This window comes from Haemaphysalis longicornis, unplaced genomic scaffold (assembly GCF_048455015.1).
Source record: "Haemaphysalis longicornis isolate Haplotype H1 unplaced genomic scaffold, Haemaphysalis longicornis Haplotype H1 scaffold_2, whole genome shotgun sequence".
Classification (NCBI taxonomy): domain Eukaryota; kingdom Metazoa; phylum Arthropoda; class Arachnida; order Ixodida; family Ixodidae; genus Haemaphysalis; species Haemaphysalis longicornis.
The window spans coordinates 94,554,861-94,574,391 of NW_027526295.1; the positions used below are offsets into that span (position 1 = coordinate 94,554,861).

Genomic DNA, 19,531 nt, shown 5'->3' on the forward strand with positions numbered 1-19,531 from the left:
ATCAGTTTCTCCGTCCCAGTACTCTCTAGCATCCTGGTAGTTTTCAAGGGGGATGCCCAGGTACCTGGCCGGAGTTGTCGTCCAAGGCATGTTCTCGAAAAACACTGGCCTACTTTGCTACGAGCCCAGGCGAAGACGGGGAAGACAGGTGGTGTACTCACCAAGCACGTCTACTAGTTTACCCCCCGCGTTCTCGCTGAATGCCACGTGAAAGCATCACGCGATCACTCACGCCCGTCTAGCGGCCCTGTGCGCACCTTACTCATGTGCTAACAGTTACAAAAATTAAAGGAAGCTCACAACAATGCATGACATCTCACTTCTAGTACACTAATGTGCTAAAGCCTGTGGCCTCCAGTGTTCACGTAAAAAATCACAGCTCCTTTTCGTACGCCCTCACACCAAATCAAGGAATACATTCAAATACTCCTTCATGGCCAGGTCATCACTCGAAGCCCCAGCATCAAGATCGTGGGCCTACATCTCGAGGCTAACACCAAGAGTGACGTCTCCTTGCAGCGCCTCAAAAACTGCATTAATCAAATCATACACATGATCAGGCAAGTTGCCACCTAGAAGCGCGGCCTAAAGGAATCCGTTACATTTCTATTCATTGAAGCTTTTGTCCTCTCGAGAGTCACTTACATCAACCCCCTGTCTTCTTCTTGACAAGGAAGACATAGATATGCTTTATATAACGATTAGAAAGGCGGTCGAGCAGGCCATTGGTCTTCTCATGAGTGCGTCCACACAGAGGCTGCTTAGCACGGGGCTCCACAACATGGTGGAAGAGCTGATAGAAGGCCATCTTTCTAACCAGAAGGTCCGACTCAGGACTGCGGTGGGTAACCGCATGCTTCACCAGATTGGCTGGGCTGCCCAGAATGTCACTCCGCTTGACGTACTCCCAGACTCTTGGCGACTAAAACTAAAGATGGTCCCTTTGCTCAGAAATATGAACCCCTCATATGACGAGGGTCACCGAAAAGCACGGGCTCAAGCGCCAAACAAAACCCTCAGTGGGGGTCATGCAGTTATCTACACAGGCGCCTCCAAACATCGAGGGCAGCAATACGCCATCATCGTGGCTACATCCAGAACCAACCTGCTTGCGTGTACCTCGCTTAGGACCCAAAAAATGACGGCAGCAGAAGAGGCAGCCATCACCTTGGCTCTCACTCAACCAGGGGTTCGGAGGGTAGTCACCGATTCCCAGCAAGCCTACTGGAATTACCAGTCGTGTTGGGTGTCCTGACCTGCACTGCGCGTGCTAAAAAAACTACTCCCCAAACGGTTCCATTCAGCTCATCTGGACACCCCCTCACGCTTCAATGGAGGGCAACAAATACGCCCACCCAACAAGCCTGCGCTTTTACCTCCCGTGCTATGGAGCTGCACGAGGACAGTCACCCACTTGTCACGTTCAGGGAGATAACCCAGCATTATCGCCTTTTGAGACAGACCGTACCTTCACCTTACCCTGACCTTTCCAGAGAACAACAAACTACCCCACGGCTCATACAATCCGGGCTCCTTCCCACAGCCTACGCGTCTTCACTTAATGTATCCGAATCGCTACGACGCTGAATGTAAATTTTTCTCAGAAGTAGGAACACTCCGCCCCGTAATCGGGGTGTGCGACTTTAGCCCTGAGACCCTCCTCTCTTTCCGTCAACTACCCAACAAGAGCAATGGGAGATGCTGCTGTCCAGGCCCTCTCTACCTATCCAGGTTCAGCGGGTGGACAGAACACAGGCCGCGCGGACTGCATATGGGCCCCACAGAAGAAGGAATAACTCCCCGGGGCTGCACTCTGGGTTGTTCAGAAATCTGAACAGAAGTATTTCTTCGTCCTCCGCCTCCTTCTCTGCCGCAAATCTCGTCGCCTCCGTCCGCGGCGCAGAGACGGAGATGTCAGATCGTCTAACACCGGGTTGGAGCTTACTTTAATTTTATAAAAAAAGTTTCCACTCCTGTGCTACACCAATACAACTCAACCAAACACCGTTGATGCATCATGCATTGATTTAACCTTACCAAGAACATCTCTTTGAAGTAATAAATGGTGTGACAAAGTGCATTTCACTTATTTCTGGTTTTACTATTTGTAGAGCGATGTGAGTGATTTTAAGTGACGCCGCATGGGTAATCGTTATGGGTGCCGTTTACAGCTTTGCTTTCCAACCACATTCACCGGGTGGATTGGCGCGATTTTTTTTAATCTCCCAAACATTTCTGCCAGTTTCTTATTGAGAGTCGAAGAGCAGGTGTCTAACTGGCTTTCTCCTTCTTTGATACCTGTAAAACATCCTATAGCTCTCTTTTACCCCCCTTTCAATTTCGCTCTGCGCTGTCATTTGTACAAATTAAGAAAAAACGAGTTCCAAGCAGCGTAATTCTGCAGCACTTCTTGGATGCACGCAGTATAAATACTACTGCAGAATTTTACAACGATGCGCCGAAGACATCCTCCACCGGGTTCTGGGCTGTGCATGGTCCCAATTTTACTGCAAGTAGAACTATGAATAGAGCCACTAGTATAGAACCACCAGTAATCGCGGAGGCGTATGCGATTTTTCTTGTTTAAAGCCATAGCTTTGAACTTAATGTTCCTCAGTCTGTAATTCATACCGACTCGTTGAGTGTGGTGTAAGCATTGTCATCGACAAAGTCACCTAAAAACTACGGCATCAATCTCGTACTATAGACCATTATCTCTGCATATGCCTTGAATCTTGAACTGAATGTGAATTGTATGCCTGGCCACTGTGGCATAGCCGGTAATGGGACTGCAGATCACATGGCCGGTGCTGCGGTGTTTACAAATATACTGCACATAACAACAATACCCTGCACTTACCTCAAGTCCCACGTCAGAAAGCACCTTCGCAATACATGGCAATCAGACGGGAATACAGAGACAGACAAGTTACACCTAATAAAACCACAAGGACGCAAGCCACAGATACACGGAAGTCGTCCTGGTTAGGTAACCCATACACCAGAGGCATGCGGCGCAGTCACACCTCCTCACTGGATCTCGAAGACCCGGGTGTAGCAGGTTTGGGGAGGGCCTATTGCTAGTCCACATCCTAATCACATGCAAGACACTTGACACAACATAACGCAAAAACTTCAGGGAACAATGCAGACTGCATATTCCTCTACAACACCCATCGCTCTTTTTTGTTTATTTATTTGCATACCTACTTCGCCCGTTGGGCATTATAGTAGGGGCATGGCGATGATGGCATGGTTTCTGTGAAACGCCTTTTACAGTATTTCTATGAGGCTAAGCTTGAAAATCCTATTTTCGGTCATGCAGAAGCAAAACTGGCCCCATACACCATCATAACCATGACTTCTATTTGATTTTGCTATTTGTCTGACTTACAAGGTTTAATAACTGCCATTTTGTGGTAATCAGTTTTGTTTGGCAGTCTCTGCCCTAGTTGGCCTTGCGTCAGAAAAATCCTACAACCATCATTATCACGCATGTGTGGGCATGCGCTTGCGCCCGCGAGAAGTGACAAAGTATACGCGATACGCGCGAATTTTAGTTTTTGCATAACTTGTTCGCTTCTTTATATCCAGTTTCAGTGGTAGATTGACATGACACATATCTCAGTTGCGCTGGATGAAAATTCATTTTTTTTGTAAGCGTCAGTCTGACAACGTTTGTATAGCCCCGTTCATAATTGACTAAACTAAATTTATGACCATCTAGAGCTGGAGCAACACGTGGGTAACCCTTGCCAGCCCTAAAAAAAGCCATGGCACTGCCAAAGTTCGCCCCAAATTTGCATTGACCCGCATCATCACATGCAAAAGATATAATTTCTCTGACATGCCTCCGCCCTTGTGCCCATATCCCACCTCTGCCACACTAGCAAATCTGACACACCTTATTCGGCAGTGCAATGTCTCCCACTTACGAGGGCGTCCGCCCTTTTCTTCAGTAGGCTCGGCCAATCCAATCCAGGTAATACCGCGAAAGTCGACGATCGCGATTTCCGTGCTGCCATTCGGCGCTTTTCTCTCGGGAGTGGCTTCGCAAAGTTAGTCTAGTGGAGGTCTACCACCGCTGCATTTGCATTCAGGAGCTGATTCTCTCTCACCAGGATCATAAAAGTGAATACCGCATTCTCACCACCTCTTCATTCCTTTTAGCTCCTATTTTCCACAGCCCCTGGGCCCTCCTGTTCATAAAACATTTTCACTCAGTCACTCACCCAGAGCCTTCATACACAACTTTGTCAATAAACGTTTCAGTTCTGCCGCTCTGAGAGGCCGGTCTCGAAAAAACCAAGAATGCTGAAACCAAGTCTTGATCTCCGGTATAATTTGAAGATGTCGGTATTCACCTGCAGGGAGCTTTGTTTCTAACTACGACAGATCACCGGTGGCTTGCGACCAGTATAGATGATTTGCCAACGTTTATGGCAGTGCTAACTACCCCACAAGATGAACTGTTGAAATTTTATAGTTGCTTCTGGAAGCCTTAATGCTTTGTCGTGAACACGGGGACGCTTTTTTGGGCCACCGCCACAGAACACTTTTGTGGTGAGTCTGTAAAATTTGTCTAATGGCGAGTCTACTCATGAAGCTTAAAGAATTTATTACAATATACATTATTGGTGTGTCAGAACGCCGATATCGCAAACATTTAGATATGGTTGTTATAATATATGCTATTACAAGAGTGGGGATATTTTTCGCTTTTTGATTTTGAAAGTGGTAACGTTTCTCTGCATGTGTAAACACTAAAAATTTGGTCCTAGCATTGACTTGTCCGTTGGTACCATGAATCTACGGAAAAAGCTCTAGCAATTAACTGTGGCTTCGTTGTGAGTCACTGACCAATTGGGTCATTAGTGAGCAGGGAATGACCTCCCGGAGACCCGTACGTCAGACACGATTAGGGCATTTTTGGGCAAATAGTGAAGGTAAATGATAGATCATGCAATTTACCATGCATTTTTGGGAAAGTGCAAGCCGTCTCGTGGACCGTGCCTTTTATGAAATTTTATGTCTCGCTTTGTGACTTTGGGTTTATTGCCGCGCGGTTCCTCGGGGTGGTGTATGCTTCATAACTTTTATTTCCCCGGCTCATGGTCGTGATTACTCACCTGATCCTTTGACGTTTTCGTGGAAGAATTCCTCACAACAGTGCAAACCTCTATATACAACCTTATAAAGATTGCAGGGGTTAACTTTGCGAATCATGCAGTTTTTGCTGAAGCACTCGGTGAGATTTTTGGTGCGTTTCACAAATTTTCGAACTGTTTCAGTTTTCGTTCAGTGTTTATTTATTGTGTACATCATGCTGTTTAGGCGGCACGGCTCATTGTTAGCATTTGTAATGTTGTCATTTTGGACGTTTTGGCTTTTCAAGTCAGTGTAGAATTATGCATGCTGCCATACAGGAAGATGTCCATCTTAGCAAAAAAACAAAAACGTAGGAAGGGCGGTATACTCGAAGAAATGCGGTCGTGTTGTTGGTCTTACGTCGCCCAGTCTGTTTAAAACTGTGCAGTGAATCGTGTTTTTTATAATCCCGTTGTTTTTGTGTCTATTCGCAACTACATTATCGATCACACTGGATTAAGTCGCCAAATAGGCACTTTTTTGTCAATGCTTGGCGTTACATGGTTCTGGCCGTTGGGCACTCGGTAATGAATGCTTATCTATTAAATAATAAGCCCATAAAACAAGAAAAACTTCTGTTTAAAGCAGCGACATAATATATGGGGTTCATGACGACTCGTAGAATTAAATTGCGCAGTGCACTGTCAGCATATCGCAGATTAAGACGTTGTAAACTTCGTTTTTGTTAAATATAAAGACAGGACAGCATCTACCATATAGATATACTCCAATGAGCGTAAGTCGGGCGAGCTTTTGTATGACAATTATAATGGTCTTGCGTGAAATTAACAATTATGTTCTTGTGGAGGGCCGACAATCCGAGAACAAAACAACTGCGTTATGTATATGACATTTGCATAATTCAAGGAAGGCAGAATTTGTATGTGTGATTGATTTTTATAACCCAGTTTCTACTAGTCTAAGGTGGCACCCTAGCTATTACCCGTGGTACGTGTTTGTGCTATGACAAACATTTGTGCACATGTGTGACTGTCTTGTCCACCAATCTCATCAAAGTAGTTCAGATTAACCTTAAATAGTGATGGTAAATCAAAAGTTTCATTTTGTTTGCCACCGTAATTGCACTTTAGAAGAATAGCTACTACACGAGCTACCCTTGTTTAAATGTCCTAAAAATTACGCCCGAACGCGGGAATGCGCGAAGTTGCATGTAGTGTTGATCTACCGCCTCACTTTTGGCATGCCTATAAATTTTTTGCGTACCTTTCTTGGAGTTTGTACTGTTAGCATCAGGGTAACCTTTGGAAGCAAAATGGCAAATTGAAAGTACAAAGGGGGTCGTCAGAACTCTATGTGCCTACCTTGCTGGTTGTTTACCTCAAACAGCATGTGAATCCAAGTAAAATGCGTGAGAGTAGCGAGGTCTGGGCCTTACTGCGGACTTCGTAAAGTGAAGTTGCCTTGATGTTTCATGCACAAGATTTGCGATCTAAGCGGCAAATTTGACCGAACGCCTTTTAATAGGACACTTAGTTTACAAAACTCAACTCAAGTTTATTAGATATAACTCGCGAAATATATAAGAACACCTTATGCACATTTTAGAATAAAGAGTGGCTGGGACACTATGCTGAGGAACCAAATAATGCGGGTGAAATTCTGACAACGTTTGGCGTTTTACTGACAGAGGCGAAAAAGGAAACGCGCATGCGCCGACAATTCGGTGCACGTTAAAGATCACCGGGAGGCCAGTATATGAGCTTAGTCGAGTGAAACAGAAAAAAACAATTTTTCAAGGGTGGTAGCTCAGGCAAAGGAAATAAACATATTTTAGCCACATTTAGCCAAATCAGTTAGGCCTATGTTATTTGAGGTTATTATGTTTAGGTTATTACTTTTAGCCACATTAGTTAGGTTGAGTAGACCAATTTCTGTTTTTGTTTTAATGTACTTGAAAACCGTAGTTGTGTAAGTCCGTCTTGGTCATCGTCATTGCAGGCAGTTCTCAACCGCAATGATTGATGAAGACAGGATGACGACACCCTTGTCCTACTACTGTCTTATCCTCGGGACTCTGGCATGTTCACCGGGACGGACGACACTGTAGTGCACGACTGCCACAGTCTCTTCAAACGTGTTAGTGTTCACAACAGGTGCGATCCCCCCGTCATGCCCGCGAATGGGATCTTTTACCTCAAAGGGGACAGTCCCGCACGCAAGTGGTTCGATATGCACGACACCAAGTTCTCAAGCTGGGAAGTATTCAAAACAAAGTGGCGAGACTTGTTCTAAAAGCCTGTTGGTCTCAAGCTTGCTGTCACCAATGAGCTGGCATCGCGCGCCCAGACGTCTACCAAATCGTACGTCCCATATATCCAGGACGTCTTGGCCCTTTGCTCGGAGGTTGACAGCACCATGCCGGCGTCCGATAAACTGGGCCCCATACTGAAGGCACTTCCGTCGACGCATTCAACCTTCTCATATGCAGCGACTGCGCCACTGTGGATTTCATCAAGGTATGTCGGCGATTCGAGGAGGCCGAAGTACGCCGTATAGCACATGACGTCACACCACTTCCGCACGCAGGAGCGACACCATTCGTGTGTAAAAGGCAGCCTACCGTCTGCTCCCTCTTCCGACGAGAAACATCTTGCTGAACGTTCACATTGGCGATGTACCGGTTACGGTATATTTGGCACGAGATAACTCATCTACGTAATGAGTTGTAACCTTCGCCGCCATCTACGTGAGGTGCTCATGCCGGCGCCGTTACGAGTTGTACGAGTCGCCGATGGACGGACGCCTGCTTTTGCCGGGCTGTGTACTGCTCGCGCGAGAATGGCTGACCACACAATAACTGTGATGTTTACCGTTCTCGACACGTGTCCCCATGACCTGATCCTCGGCCTTGATATCCTCTCTGAGCACGCGGCTTTGATTGACTGTGCCACAGCCTTGAGCTAGTTCTTGCTCCAGCCACTGCTGCCGTTACCCAGCCTTGCTTGTTGTAAATTTAGCATGTTACGTCGTGCTTGTTTTAGCTAATTTTGGGACATGACGTAGCTAAATGTAGCTACGTAGGGTCCTTAATCACGGGTGTGCAGCTCACGCAACGTGTCACCCTCCCTCACACCGTCGTGATGGTGACAAACTTCATGGATCTTCCTTTTCTAAACTGTGGGTTTTATTCCGAAGCTCTTACCCAAAGAATGTCATTGACTGTACTGTTTCCAATATCGGACTTCGAGGTTTCTTCCCTAACTTCGGACGGCCCTAGAGGTCATGCACCTCCATGCTGTAATCCGACGAATGTACGCGCATGATTCCTCCAGATCTGCGTCCGACACATTTCCAGGAGTTGTCTGATTTTTTGTGAACCTTAAGAAACATATTTGTTTTCGGAAACCGACCCTTAGCACAAAAAACAGCCGACAAGCATCGCATCCACACTGGCGATGCTAGCCCAGGGCACAGGCGACCATACCGCGTTTCCCAAGTAGACCGCCGCGCTATTCAACAGGAAGTAGACAAGATGCTTGGCAAAGGCATTATCGAAATTTCCTGTAGTCCTTTAGCGTCGCCAGTCAGACTACTAAAAAAGTAGGACGGCACATGGGGCTTTTCTGTGATTACTGTCATCTGAATAAATAAGTACGTTTATTCATCACCTAGAATCGACGGCGCACTCGACTGTCCGCATGGCGCCACATATTTCTCGTCGATTGTTCGGCGCTCAGGATACTGAAAGATAGCTGTAGAGTAATTGACCTTGTGAAGAGGGCTTTCATTACACCCGACGTCCTATACCAATTTAAGGTCATGCCTTTCGGGTTGTGTAATGCCCCTGCCACCTTTGAGCGCATGATAGACTCGTCACTCCTCTTCTTCAAGTGCTTCACGTGTTTATGTTCCCTGGATAATGCGATAATATTTTCTCCCCTCTTAGAAACACATATCCAACGTCTTTCCGATATCATCGGCGTCTTCCGCAGGGCGTGAAGTCAGCTTAAATCCACAAAATGTCATTTTGCCAACGGGCAACTTACGATCATTGACCACCTAGTCAACGCTCTTGGTATACACACTTATCCGGACAAAATCCAACCCGCCAAGAGGTTTCCTGTCCCGGTCTCGTCAAAAGACGTCGGTAGTTTCGTAGGTATCTGTTACTTCTGGTGGTTCATAAACGATTTTTCAACCAGAGCCCGTCCAATCTCGGATCTATTGAAGACTTACGGGACACTCTCCTGGGGTTCGGGTGAAGCCGCTCCCTTCTCAACGCTAGTCTCCCGCCTCACGATTGCAACATTCTTGCTCACTTTGACCTGTCGGCCGCGACCGAAGTTGGAATTGATAAACTGGCTATGGCATAGGCGCCATTTTGACAGAACAGCCAGACGGTCATGGCCGAGTAATCGCTTACGCCAATCGTCTCCTGTTTCCGTCTGAACGCCAGCAGTTTATAACAGAGCGTAAATTCCATGCCTTTGTGTGGGTGGTGGGGAAATTCCGCCCTTACATATAGGGTAGGCCATTTAACGTTGTGACTGATCAACGCGCTCTATGTTGGCTAAAAAATCCAATATGTCGCTACATCCAATAGTCGCTAAAAATCCAATATGGCGCGTAGGTCGATGAGAACTGCTGCGCCTCCAAGAGTACACGTTAACGGTCGCCTACATGTGACGCCGGCTTTACAGAGACGCGGACTGCTTCTCTCGACGGCCTATTTATCCACTGATGAATACCGACAAAGGATCTGAAACCTGCGTGCTTGTAATTTCGGACTTCCGCTTCATAGCCGCCGAACAATGCACCGACACCACATTACACCCGATAATTGACCGCCTCCAGGTCCACTCACGTTGCCTTATCAAAGAGCGTTTGTTGTTCATAGTGGGGTACTATACCATCGAAACTCCCGCCCAGACGGGCCTCACTTACTTTTCGTTGTTCCTCAGCACCTGAAGCTCGACTACCTCCATCAGTTTCACGACGGGCCTACGTCTGGTCACTTAGAAGTGGCTCGCTCGTACGACCATGCCACCGCCGTTTCGTTTCGCCGGCCTTTTTCACACCGTTCGCAAGTTACGTTCGATCGTGCGACCTGTGCAAATGCCGGAAGCCGCCCTCTGTCCATCACGCCGGTCAGCTTCAACCGCTGGTGGTACAACTCGAGTCATTTTACCACGTTGACATGAATCTTCTTGGGCCCTGTCTTTTATAAACAAGAAATCGCTGGATTGCAGTAGCTAACGATTACGCGACTGGTTATGCAATCACGCGAGCGCTCCCGACTGCCTGTTCCACGGACGTTGCCGACTTTCTTCTGCACGACGTGATCCTGCATCATGGTGCACCCCGAAAGCTACTTACGGATCGTGGCTGCTTCTTCTTCTCTCATGTCATCGACGATCTTCTTCAATACTGTTCTCTCAAACACAAAATGACCATGGCTTACCATCCCCAAACCAATTGCCTTACAGAAAGACTGAACAGTACGCTCAACTATATGCTGTCCATGTATGTATAACCCGATCACCGTGAATAGGATGCTTCGATTCCTTGCGTGACATTCGCTTACAATTCTTTGCGTCATGATACTGCCGGTGACACATTGTATTCGGCCAAGACCGGAGGTTGCCTATGCACACCCTATCTATCAGAACAGCTGCACCATCAACTGAGTACGCACGTGATGTCATATCAAAAGCTGATGTGGCCGCCAAGTCGCTCGTGCAAGGCTTTCTGCATCGTAGGCTGTCTAAAAGGCCACGCTACGAACACCACCACAGTCCGGCCCACTTTCTGCTGCTTCTCTTATCTTGGTGTGGTTTTCTTCACGGCGTGTTGGCCTCTCTGAGAAGCTTCTCTCTCGGTACACTGGCCCTTATCGCATGGTTTGCCAAGTTGCTGACGTGACATGCGAAGTTGTTCCTGTTGGGACCCAACCTTCACGTGCGCACCTGCCGGCTTATATCGTCCAGGTCATACGCCTGAAGCCATACTGCTCTCGCTACTCGGCTACAACGTCCCCTATTTCATGTACCTGGCACCGAAGCGGTGCTTCTACTGCAGGAGGGGTCACGCACCATACCCTCCTGAAGGACGAATCGCAGACGACGAGGACAGAGCGCGTAAAGAGATCGCTCGTGAACGACGACGAAGGATACACTCGGTCCTCGGTTCGTCCAGCTGTTTTTTACGCAACTCCCCCTCATCGGTTGTCATCTTGTAAATACAGGTACATGTCATGCGACGTGTCCGCATCTCCTTGTAACAATATCGTGCACAATCGGCATTCAATTTATTTATGTTGGAATCCTAACTCTAAAAATCTTAAGCTTGTGGGTTCAACGCGCTTACGCTACACATGCGGTAGGAGTTGCGCGGGTGGGGAAGACTCTGGTTTAGTGTTGACCGCCTGGGGATATTTATTTTGCACCAAAACTTGCCTCATGGGAGTTTTTGCTTTTTGCCTCTATCTGCAAAGAGTGGGGAATCAAACCCTGTGCACAGCAGCAAGACGCCGAAGACAATAAGCAGCAGCGCCCGGAGTATATCTGTAAGAACAGGTGGGGCTCAGGAAGACTTCTCCAAGGTTGAAAAACAGGTGTTGCAGCGTGGATTACTTCGCTCAAACCTTATAGTTCCACTTGGCCAATAAGTGCAGAATGTACGGGAAGTTTCTCAAAGGAAACGAAAAAGTATAAGGTTTGTAATAAACGGTGTAGGCGCAGTTATCTTCCTTTAAAGCTCCGGCTGTGCTTGGTCTGCGTTTTTGGAGTAACCAGATCAAAAAGCGCTCGTTTGCACACGCTACGGCCGCGGGACAGATGCGAAATCGTCAGTGGGAAAGGTAGGCGTTAGAATTAGATTGTTGAGGTCATCAGCAACAGAAACGAGATACCATTGGTAATGTCTAGACAGAGATGTGTGTTAGACAAGAAATCAGGCATTGCCTGAATGTTCAGCACAGCCGAGTCTCTGAAGATTGTATTACAGATGTACAACATCAAATCATAATTTCACACTTAATTTCTTTTTTACTGACGATGCGAAGTATTTAAACGTGAAATAAAACGTGCGTTTTTTAACAGCGGAGCTTTCGAAATTTTCCGTTCCGTAGTGGTGCGTTACCAGAAAATTATCATCATTGGCGGAGACCACAGAGAGAAAATTGTAGGTCAAGAAGCGTGAGCAAAGCGAGGAGGAGGCAAAGAGCCTACGGGCAGGGGCTGGGAGTACGCGCGGTTTGAAAAAAAAAACGTAGGTGCTGTAATCGAACCGGGGATCTTTACGTTGTGAAACGGCCAACCCAATAAGAGGGCCGCCCTAAAAGCCCTAAAGTACGGGGTTAGCAGCGGCGGGGTACAATAACATGTGCATCGAAATGGAACACAAAAAGAGGTTGTATGGTACTTAGTGTGTAACACCTATAAGGAAGAAAGGCCATATAGGAATTTTCACAAGTATTAAAGCTACATGGGATATTTTGAAGACTGAGAGAAAAATAAATAAACCCAAGAACGAATTTAGGAATCCACAGGTTGTGAAAACAATATCATTTCGCCTTCCCTGCATCCTCATTGCGCGATTAGAAGGAAAATGCACAGATGCGATTGGGAGGTAGAAAATAAGTAATAAAGCAGCGAAAAAAGAGTACCCACCCTCTTCAAATTTCGCACAATATAACCAAGCAAATTAAATCCGCTTCATTCAATGTGGAAGCTGTGGGAAGTGCAGAGGAGTGATTCGCTCTAATAGGGTGTAGGGCCGTTATCCCCTAATTTCTACCTCCCAAAGCAAACCAAATTCCCCGCCTTAGCAGTGATCGCGAGTCCTATGCCTGAAACTGCCCCAGCCGGAGGTCTGTTTTTTTTGCGCTTGCTTTTCCTCCCGCGCGTGTCGGCGTTGCACTACCACTTAATGTTTCGCTTACTATCGCAAAAACCAACGCAACGAGCGTTCTTAACGAAATGAATGCGGGCGCTGCCGGTTAATGTCGTATATTTTGTCGAAAATGTACCTAGTTTTTTTTGTGCTAAACAGCCCGAAGATGTATGACAAGCGCCAGTGGTTCACGAGTTTCGAATGCCTATGACTATATAAACCCCTTGGATTTCGAAGACCCTGGGTTACGCCGTGACGACAGCGGCTACGACGGAGCGCCGTGCACGTGGCTCTAGTTGGGATCAGCGAGTAAGCTAGGACGACAAGGCGCGGCCCCTAAAGCGTTCTGCACTCAAAAAACCCCGCCGCCATATGAAACAAAAAGAGACAAACAAGGAAAAAAACTTCCCGTGGTCGGAAGCTAACTTGGTCTTATTGCGTAATGAAACCGGATTCCAAGCGATTGCGTTGGATTCTATGCGATGCGATTCTAAGCTGTTGTTGGGCGGCTGAACATGCACAAGCAGGACTCGCCAAGCGAAAACACCATGGCACGCTAGGACAGCACTCGACCTTCGAGGAGATACTGCCCGGCGTTCGCAGTGTGCTTTCTCGCGAGCTCTTTTCAACACTAGTTCACGTGCGTTCGCGCCAGAAGTGGAAACAGAGATGCCGATTTTGTGAATCTGGTTTCCGGGCTAGCGCATGCTAACGCGGTTAACCTTGGGAGAGATATGAAAGCCCGCGGAAAAAAACAATCTGAGCCCGCCAGTCATAAAGAACTTTCTGCAGCATGTTGGAAAAGCCATGCGAGGTGCAACAGCAGGTCTTCGACGAAGGTTAGGACCCGCCAGCTCTACTGGTTCTCCGGCCTTCCACCACTGTTGCAAGCTTTTTTTTCTAGGCGGGAATAATTGATCGGGAGCTCCTCTGTGAATTAATATATATGGCTTGCACAAAGGTCGCCATCGTGGCTAAGTGGGTGAACCGCCTGCACGGTGAAAGACTGCCAGCCCATATGGCGCTTTTACCTCGAACAGGGCCGCGAAAGCGGACAGCCGTGACTGCAAAAGGATAGAAACGTACATTACAACCATTCATATTCTGAGTTTACGATCAAATGGACCATCGGGTTAACCACTCCACGTTTGTACCTACTGGCGACTGGAACTAACCCGTGTAAAAAGCTCAATAGTTTTGCACACAAATTCCCTGCATGAAAATAGCCTTCGGAACACCACGTTATGACCGGCGAACTCTGCATGTTATAAATGCACCATGCCAAACACGGACACACCACTTTAATGAATTCCAAATCCTATGTGTTTTATAATGTACGAGTACGAGTACAACAAGGACCCATGGAGTAGCAAAATCATATGGCTGACAGTATATACTCAGGAACTTTCCGACACGAGCACCAAAATCCGAAATTTTGTATCATGATGTAATTTAATCTTTTTAGTGGGCATCTTTTTAGTGGGCACGGGAGAGCAGCAACAATGTGGTCGTCGCTGCAAAACCCCTTTTTTTTTCTACATGCAGATAACTCCCCTGCTATGCACGTTGCTGTTTCCACATCAAGGGACGGCATTCGTGGTATCAGCAACACCGCCGCTATCTTCTGCGGATACTGCCGGCCATGGTCTACGCTATCAACCTAACCTCGGCACCATCGTCAATCCACTCTCCGACAAACCGGAAGCGTCGTCAGCGACAGCACCATGGCGGGGGGATATAAACACCTGGCATCGCCCTTCAGCCTCCAGTGGGCACGGGAGAGCAGCAACGATGTGGTCGTCCCTGCAAAACCCCTTTTTGTTCTACATGCGGGTTGGTAAACGCCCATCGCTTTATAGCACGCGTTCTAACAACGTTTGTTTGCTGCTCTTCCCGTGCCCAAGTGTCTTACATGAAAGCTTGTGTGCCTGTGTTCTTGTTTTGAAGGAGCTGCTCCTTTGCGGTGATATTGAGGAGAACCCTGGGCCTCTTGACCAGGAAACCCTTGCCTTACATAACAAACTACTCACCGCAATAGCTGCCCTTTCGTCTAAGTTTGACTCGAAACATGCTATAGGAGCACTTAAGCAAAACCAAGACGAGCTCACGCAAAAAGTATCCGACTTAACGGCTAGAGTGACAGCCGTTGAGTCTTTAATTGAAACTATTGGAACTCAGCCTACTTCATCAGATATTTCGCCTTTAGTTTCTGATGCTGTCCGCATTGAAAACGCGGAGATAAATTCCCACCTAAACGATCTTGAGGATCGTTCAAGAAGAGACAACCTGCTATTTTATGGTGTTCAGGACCGCCCATCGGAAACGTGGGCTGAATCGGAGGCTCACATCCGGAACCTTGCTTCTGAGCACCTCAACACGGCCCTTACTGATGACGCAATTGCGCGAGCACACAGGTTAGGCGCTCATGTTCCGAACAAAACACGACCTAAAATACTTAAATTTTCGTCATTCAAGTCTAAAGAGAACATCCTTTCTCAGAAATCTAAGTTCAAAACGGTTGGCGTTTCGGTAGGCGAAGATTTTTGCAGGGCTACACGACCATCCCGAAAAAAATAATAGAGTATGGAAAAGCTAGCGGTGAAACTTATTCGCTGCGCGGAAATAAATTGATAATTTACAAAAAGAAATACGTGTACTGTACAGCTACGGATTCAGTATGTGAAATAAAACCCATCCAAAACACGGCTGACCCAAACGACGATGAAAACAGCACCCAAGTCTCGACCGAACCCCATCCTAAATCGCCATAGCTATCCTCTGCAGCCAGGCAGCAGCAAAATAATGTATCCGTCTTTTACACAAATGCGCGGAGTGTGCTTAACAAGCGCCCGACTTTGTGTTCAATAATCGACTCGTGTTCGGCTGACATTGCCGTTATTACTGAAACTTGGTTGTCTGCGAAAATACAGAACAATGAAATTCTTGATTGTGAAAAGGCATACACCATATACCGATACGACCGCGATTTTCGGTCAGGCGGAGGTGTAATGATTGCGGTTAATAATTCCCTCTTTTCGAATTGTGTTGCTATTGTATCACCTTTGGAAGCTGTTTGTGCTCGTGTTATGCTAGCCGGCTGTGAATTGATTCTTTGTGCGGGCTATCGGTCACCGTCTGCGTCGACATCATTTTGTGAAGACCTACATGATCTATTAAACAGACTTATCGTCAGATTCCCAAATTCTCCCCTATTATTGTTTGGCGATTTCAACTTCCCCAACATCGAATGGCACAAGGACTCTATTACTATTAGACAAAACACATCTGAGTCTACACACTTCTTAAACGTTTGCCACGATTTCAACCTCGTCCAACTTGTTCATAGACCTACGCGTACTACAGCCACATGCGCAAACACTTTAGATCTTGTTCTTACTAATGTACCGGACCTGATTTCTCCTATCACATACCTTCCTGGAATTAGTGACCACTCGATACTTCATTTCACCTTAAAAGCTCAAACCCCTTCTAAAAAGCATACAAAAATTATACAAGATTTTGGCAGAGCCGATGTGGCGTCAATTACCAACGAACTAGAAGCATTTACCGATGATTACGTTCCCAAGTTTTGGGAACGATCGCTAGAAGAAAATTGGTCAATTTTTAAAAACAATATGCTACACCTGATTTAGTGCCACGTGCCTAAACGACGACTAACTTCTAATCCCCGCTCCCCATGGTTTAGCGCAACCCTAAAGCGACTGCGTAACAAAAAGAAACGCCTTTTTCGTCACGCCAAACTAACAAATCACCGCGATAAATGGTCTGCTTATCGTCAAATGAAAAACATTTTTTGACCTCACGCTTCCCTCCCTTCTGAAAGACAACCCGAAAAAATTCTGGAGCATTATTAGTGGAGCTAGAAATAGACAGATTGCAATAATTGATCCTAACGATGTGGTTGTTGCGCCTGACAAGTGTTGTGTTGTTTTAAATGACGCGTTTGCCTCTTTTTTTAATCAATGTATTCCAACCTGTTATCCACCACTACACAATGTTAGTTTCCCACAGATGGAGTAAATTGTTATAGACTGGGGTGGTTTGAGTAAATTGATTAATAATTTGTCAGTTTCCTCAACCACAGGTCCGGATATGATCAATTCGAAGATGTTGAAATGTACGGGTTTGTTTACGTCCATAATCCTTGCTCTGATGTTTGAGCAATCGTTGCTCTCTTGTACCTTGCCGAGCGATTGAAAGACCGGAAAGGTGGTTCCGGCTGATATATCAGACAATATTCATTCGGTTGATAACTTCCGCCCCATTTCCTTAACGTCCATTTCTTGCAAACTTTTAGAGCACATCCTGTATTCTCACCTATTGAATTCCTCGAGACCAACTCATTTTTTAATGTGTCCCAGCATGGTTTCAGACGAATGTTCTCTTGTGAAACCCAACTAATATCTTTTACCAATGATTTGTTTAGTAACGCTGACACAGGAGCTGAAACCGATTGCATCTTTCTCGACTTCTCTAAAACATTTGACACCGTTTCTCACGACCTATTAATTATTAAACTCAGCAAGCTTTTATTGATGTGAACGTTCTTGGCTGGATCAGAGACTTCCTCTCAAACAGAACACAATACGTAACAGCTAACAATTACTCATCTGATACTCGTGCAGTGAAATCGAGAGTTCCGCAAGGTTCAGTACTGGAGCCCTTACTTTTCCTTATCTACATTATTGACCTTCCTGATTGTGTTAAATTCTCACCAATCAAGGTTTTTCCGGATGATTGTGTAATCTATTGTAAAATTACTAACCCGAGTGACGTCCACAGGCTTCAAGAAGATCTTAACCATGTGTCGAGCTGGTGTGATAAATGGCTGATGAAACTAAATGTTAACAAGTGCAAAACAATGCGTGTAACTAGGAGCAGCAAACAGAATTCAAGTTTGTATTTTCCTAATAATTCCGCTTTATTGCCTGTTAACATGTACAAATACCTCGGCCTTCATATCTCGAGCAACCTAACCTGGAACGCGGATGTTGACTACGTAACTAACAATGCTAATCGCATGCTTGGTTATCTGCGCCGCAATTTCGCCTCTGCGCCTAGCTCGCTGAAATTAACCTTGTACAAAACACTAGTCCGCTCGAAGCTAGAGTGCGCCTGCGCCGTATGGGACCCTTCACAAACCTCACTCGTCACAGCCTTAGAAGCCGTACAAAACCGAGCAGCGTGTTTTATTTTGTCAAATTATTCACGGCACGCCAGCGTAAGCACGATGAAAACATCTCTTCACCTTCCTGCTCTTTCACTGCGTCGAAAATGTTATCGCCTCTGCATATTTCATAAAATGTTCTACCACAACCCCATTCTGAAAAATTCACTTTTCACTTGTCCCTCGTACATATCTTCTCGATCTGACCACGTGCATAAAGTAGGCGTACCGACAAGCCGTACTAACATGTATTACGATTCCTTCATTCCTACAACCAGCAATGACTGGAACCAACTTCCTGCCTCCATTGTTGATATACGTGATGCTGTTAAATTCAAGATTGCTGTACAAAATGCCCTGAATTGACAATTGACAATGTGCTTTTTTTTCCCTCTGTATATACCACCATTGTACCACTCCTTTCTGTAAAGCCTCCGGGCCTTGAAAGTATTCGAAATAAATAAATAAATAAATAAATAAGTAACTGGAGTAAGGATTTGTGAATATCACAACATATTTTTCTTACTGGCTTTAAAACAGCCGTTTCAAGTTGACACGAGACTTTTTACATTAAGGATTGCTCGTTTAAACGCAAATAAATGAAGCTGGTCAGTTCAGGAAGAACAAACTCCTGCAAAATCACAAAACCATGTTCCAATTACTTTTTACGGCATCTGCACAAAAATAAAGCTAATGTTTCCCGAAGAACTTACCTGTGGTTGCGTTTCCTTTGCTTTTGCGTGCAACAGCACATAAGGAATTGTTTAATACAGAAAACGTGTAGTTGGTTGTAACACCTGGTATAATTTTGAAGTAAAAATATATAAATGAGTGTCTTTGAGCAGTTATGCTTCAAAATTAAATACGCGCATGTAATATTATAAAAAATATTGCAAAGAGTTATCCGGGGTAGAAAAGTCTATTTTACAACCATTAAATAGCGGAGATGTCTGTGACTAGGGTGTTGTGGCTATTGTTTCTTCCGTAAGGAATCTGGGGTGACAAAAATGTCTTGCATCACAGTCAACTTTATCGGAAATGCACTGCAGAAAATGTTGTAACGCATGTTTTAGCAATCTTAGAAGCTATGAAATGACGATTGGCCGCTTTGAAAATACTACTAACATGAAGAGTCTTATTTACTTTACGCAAATAGTGTGCAGCTAAGTTTTACTGTATATTGGCGGGGTTTTATTATCTTGTAACCGGTAGAAAGAACACGGTTACAAAAACGGCTGTAGCTCTTGATTTCTTAGGAAATATTTCCAACAAACAATATATAAAACTTTCAGGTAAAACCAATAAATAATTGCGCGGAGACGAATTTACTTGGGATAATTA

General features: G+C 45.7%; 1 long non-coding RNA gene across 1 annotated transcript in view; it reads right to left on the bottom strand.

The window, feature by feature from the left end:
- LOC144167259 (uncharacterized) overlaps positions 1-19,531 on the bottom strand; it is a 29,722-nt gene that overhangs the window by 4,814 nt on the left and 5,377 nt on the right. The window contains exon 2 of the long non-coding RNA XR_013321909.1: positions 18,904-18,987. This is a non-coding gene — a long non-coding RNA (uncharacterized LOC144167259). The remainder of the gene's footprint in view (positions 1-18,903; positions 18,988-19,531) is intronic.